We start from the raw sequence: 5,512 nt of genomic DNA, 5'->3' as shown, positions 1-5,512 counted from the left end.
AGCAGTTGTTCTGAGATTGGAAAACATGACAGTTTTTACAAAAACAGAATCCTTTCTTTTTTTCTGTTTGGAAGAAAAATATTCATCAAACAGATGAAGGAATTGCAGAAGCATTAACTGATTAAATGATTAAGATGAACATCAACACTTTTTTTTAAGAATATTTATTGTTACTGTGAATCTCTCAAGGTTTCTTTCTCAAAATATGCTCATGAAAATACATTTTATGGATTGTGAAGTGAATTATTTTACTGATAACAATCATTTTTTTCTAAACAGGGAAAAATCTGAGAACTGTCAAACTGTAAACGTTCAACTTGGGAAACTACAGTGAAGCCCAGAGATGAAACGTCCACAGCATTTGTGCATAAAGAAATGTCTTTATGCACAAATGTATTGGAAAGGATTCCCAGCATATCACTGCAACCCTGCACACTACCAGCCAGTTTAACATAACACACGTAGATTTTTTTCCCCTCTTAATTTATGAAGAGAAAGTAATTGTAAAATGAAATAGCTGGAGGGTAAAACTAGTGATTATCTTAATAGAACATGAATTTTTTTAAAGTGTAACAAAGCAAATTAAGATAAGAAGTTATAGTGTAAAACCATAAGTGTAACAGATTACTCCAATGATAAGAGTGTCTCACTAGCACAGGAAGAGTTAAAATATGTTGCTGCCTTGAAATTCCAACAGCCATTAGCAATATCTTATAATGTAAAAAAAACAAAGCAAAAAAAACTTGGAAATCTAATTTGAAACTGAAAATTACCACTTGCCTTGAGACAAGCGGTAATTTTCTGCCGTGCTTTCCTATTACTATTTCCCACCCCAACTCTAAACCCAATAACTTCTAACTACGCAAACATTGTTGACGTTTGATTTTACAGGTTTAAACTTTTATTTTCTCTCTGTCTCCCTCTGTGTAACTGCTGCCATCAAACCTACTTTTCAGATTTCCAGATTCAGCAGTCGGCTGAAAATCGCTCCAAACCCTGTTTTGGTTTCTTCCTGCTCCGACACACCTGGTTTAGATAAGTACTTTGTTATCTGCAGAGCGTAGTACAATGCATTCATCTCAATCATGTGAGCGCCAGGGAGGCAAACGTTCTGCTCTCTTTTGTGCATGCAATGTTTCAGATCACAAACTACAGAGATCTTTTTGAATGCTTCAAAATCAATGTATATTTTTAGAGATTTAATGCAGACATTTGGAACAGAATACCTGATCGGGAACATGCACAGAAAAACGATCAAAGTAGATTTATTATTAGTACTATTTTTTTTTTCACTGTGAGATTTCTTTTTCTTATTTTAAATATATGGGAGGAAGTTTAATTGACGAAAATGACTGTTATTGCAAAAGCCAAGGTCACAGGTTTGAATCGCCATAATAATAAAAGTCTTCAAGTAGATGTGTGATTTGTTGATTTGCCAATATCACAGGTGTCCAAAACCATGGCCCGCGGTCCAACTGTGGTCCATTTTTCTTGGGTGGCAGCAAGGTCAAAAATATATGGGGATGTGGCCTCCGCATGAGTTGTGTGTGAATTTTGAACAGTAAGGCTAGCTCAAGAGTTATTCAAGGCTGCTGAGTAATACAAAAAAAAGCAACTTCCTAAATAAAAACATTGTCAAATCACATTGCTTTACCTGACCACTATTTTGGAAGGTGCCCTGACAGCTCTGAGTTAGCTTTCTAACAAAACAAAGCTCAGCGAAAGTAAAAATCTTGCTGCTGCTGACCAAAATGTCAGAAACTGAAGAAAAGCAGGATTTCAAACTGGTGCAGAAAAGTCCACTGATCCATTTATGGGTGCCTCTGTGATATTTGTGTTGTTTCTGATATTTGTAGCCCTCCCGGTAAAAGTTCAGACCTACATAGAGCATTTATTCTATTAAACATACAAATATTTAGTTGTTGGGGACCAAAACTGAGGTGAAGAAAAAGGATGATAAATGGCAAGAGTTGTATGAAGCTCCAACGGTGTTTAATGACACTCTGTACTCTGACTCTAATCTGCCAGCATGAGCTATGAGTGGCTGAAGTCAAGGTAAAATCCCTTGCTGTCACTGACATTCAGTATACATATTGCAGGCTTGATAATGAGATTTAGCTGCTGTAGGGGGTGTTTAGGCTCTCATCTGTCCTTTATGCAGGTTTGTGTCAGCGCTGTCTTCTTTCTCTGCTATGTGACCTCCAAATGGTCCAAAATAAATGAGTGTAAGGACTGCACAACCGGCCGTGGACACGGACGTTTAATAAGGCTGTCCAGACGAGAACGGAGGTCTTTTCAGCCTGTTTGAAATGAAGAGGACTGAGCAGAAAAGTTGAAGTTCAGAGGGAGCTTTGGAAGGAATCAAAGTACAAAATATCCTTGTTTGTGACTCAGAGAGAGGAAGCAGATCATTGACCTGGCTGTGCTCCGCAGGTACAGGGACACACTGATCTTGAGCCAGATTACTGTCGAAAGGAAGGAGGATATTTTTCAGGGATTTCAAAACATGATCGGGCTATATTGTGAGAGCAGGTCCTTAAAGATTCGAAAGATTTCAAGTCCTATTTCTCTGTGGAGGTCATTAAGAAAGCTTATTAGAGGAAAGGGCACAATTTTCATTTCAGCTTTGGGGGAGATATCTTCTGGGAACTGCTCAAGTCACTACAATTATATTCTTCTCCACCAAGTGCAGAGTGCTCTTAATGGTGTACTCTTCATGTAGATAATACACCACGAAAAACTCTGCGTCTGGCACTAAACATGACATATTGACCTGAACAGTGAGCCGAGAATGGAAGCTGTGCCTCTGCTGTAGTATTAAAAGAATGTGCTTACAGATCTGTGGTTAAAGCACAACTCCATAATAATAGCTTTCACGTCTTCTTTGCAAACAATGTATGGATAAATGACTTCATTTAACAGCTGAAGTAATTTTTCACTGTATTGAATTAGCTGAAATGGTTTTAAATCACAAACTTGTTGAAATCGTGAATTACAAAGACTTTCATTTCTTGTGGACTGTTGAGTATTATATACTCTCTTCTTTCACATTCAATGACAATGAGACATTTCATCTGCACTTTGCTAGCCTAGATCTGTGGGCTTTTAAATATAATGGAGTCCAAATTCAGTTCAACGTAACAGCGGCTGTACTTGTGCACAGATTTGTGTTGTTCTCCACCTGCGCAGAGGCGATAACATACATGTGAGGACACTGGACCTCAGTCTCATTCTGTCAGATTCTCTTTCCTCATACGTCTGAGGGGAGGTGAGATGGTAAAGGACACTCTATAGAGGTTAATTGAGGGGATAAATGATTTATATGAAAAATTAAGGATGGCAAGTCCAGTCCTCTTTCCTCCTCACACATTACACCTGTGGTAAGTGGAAGGTGTGGGGGCGGATTAGATTCAACTTGACATGCTGTTGTGCTCAGAGGAAAGGTTGTGAATGTTTCAAGTCTATCTCTATACACCAGTCTGAATGCTGTTTATACACTGAAAGAAAGTGATTGTGGCACTATTGTCCTTACCCAACACTAAAAAGAGATTCTAGTGTTGGGTAAGCGTCCTGACAGCAGCCTCGCTCCAGGCGATCTATGAGCCATGACTGTGCTGAATGTTAGCTTTTAAACAAATAAACATAACAAATATCATTTATTTTACATATTCAGCACATTGCATTGACATTGGTCTTCTTCTCATCACCCTCCCTTTAGGCCTGCCTCCGAAGCCACTCCACTGAAAAAAACATGCTTGAGCACATGACACCAGTGTGAACAGGACCAGTATCCTTCAACCTCCTGCCGTGCTCACATGTAAGAAGGCATCTAAAATTCATCCAACATCATCTGTTCTTTAAAACTACAGCAAAACGGGCCAATCCTGTCGACTCCGGAGATGTTTCTCTCCTGTTGAAAAGCCATTCTGATCTCACCCTCAGTTTGACCTCTTGCGTCATCTACAGTCCTTCTGTTGAAGCCATTGCCTACTCTCTCTTCTTTGTTGAGGAGTTGTAGGCAGAAGTGAAGCTGCGAATGTTTGAAATTAGCCCACCGGGCTAAGATGTGACTTTAGCTGTCACACGCAGTCTTGAGTTCAATAGTACACATCAAGGGTCCTTCCGGTTTGCTGCCTGGGTGCAGGGGTGGTTTTAAAAAAGCAGTCTGAAATACATTACCTACTGCAGCTTTAAGTCATTTAACAGCAGGGGCATGGAGAGCTCTTTCAGCGTGTACATATTGCTGTAAGACAGACCTGAGAATATATAACTCTCGGCTACCATATATACACTCAATGAATTTTTGAGCGATTTCTGGCATATCACTGTTGGTGACGTGGACACGAAACGTGGTTCTCGATTTCAAACCGAAAGCAGATTTTAACGCCATTTAAAGACGGCATACATTCAAAAAGCTCACAATGTGCAGCATGTCACTGATCACGGGTTGTTGCAGTGGAGGTAACAGGTGGCAACATTTCTAGCACGGATTTAGGTAAAAAACATGAATTTGTTTGTTAAGAGAAAAGTCTGCAGATGGTGACACCGGGCAAATCTGCACAGTCATTATCCAAATTTTGGTCAGACCCATCCTTTAACTGGGAGCACACTGAATCTCCATTTCCATCAACACGCACAAACACACACACACACACACACACACAGTTGGGGTCTGTGCATTTTCACACCTGTGGTCTCCCCAGGGCCCGTTTTTAAACCAAATTTGCTGAATGCAAGCTGTGATTTACAAAATGTGATAATTTTCTCGAGCATTAAATTTGACACGTTTAACTAATCAAAACAAAAGCCTTATTTCTGACCCCTCCGTGAGCATGCAAAAAGCCCTGTAGTGCTCCTTTGTAATTTGGGAGCAATAAGCATTTGTGAAATGTGGCGCTGGCATCATTTGTGTTTGCAGCGCTTAAAAATCACTTTGGCAAAATGAGCCTCTAAAAGCCGTTGTTATTGAATTCAAATTATTTTTTTCCAAGTTTACAAAATTCGGGTGATCCAAACTGCCCTATCTGAACATCGAAAACGAGTCCCATTACTCCTTCAAGCGATTCGAATGCTCTTTCTTTCGAAGCGCATTTGGGCCTTCAGCTTCCCTGACCACAGTCACTCCTGAGCTCAGACCCAGGAGGAACCGCCGTGAAACTGGTCTGACCACGGAGCAGCGAACCGATACTTTCCCCTTGCACAAATAACACAGGAGCCCAGGGAATGACTTAATCCTGTGTAAATTGTGTTTGTGGAATTATAAAGGCTTATCCGTGTTTTCCCCGAGGCTTCCTGGCAGAGGTGCTGGAGGAGAGTGGGGGGCCGGGTCACCGCTTTAGCTCCTCAGTCCTTTCGTCGTCAGAGTGAGAAATCTGTGCTCGCTCGTGTGAGGCCACATCCCTGTGATCCTGCAGAGATCTAAAAGAACGAAGGTTTCCTGGGGAAGTTGCAGGAAGAAAGTTGTCTGATATGCTGTGACCTGCATACATGTGTGTGAAAAACTAACTTTAAA

This window comes from Salarias fasciatus, chromosome 6 (genome assembly GCF_902148845.1).
Source record: "Salarias fasciatus chromosome 6, fSalaFa1.1, whole genome shotgun sequence".
Classification (NCBI taxonomy): Eukaryota; Metazoa; Chordata; class Actinopteri; order Blenniiformes; family Blenniidae; genus Salarias; species Salarias fasciatus.
The sequence above is the reverse complement of the archived record's forward strand: the minus strand, read 5'-3'. Positions refer to the sequence as shown.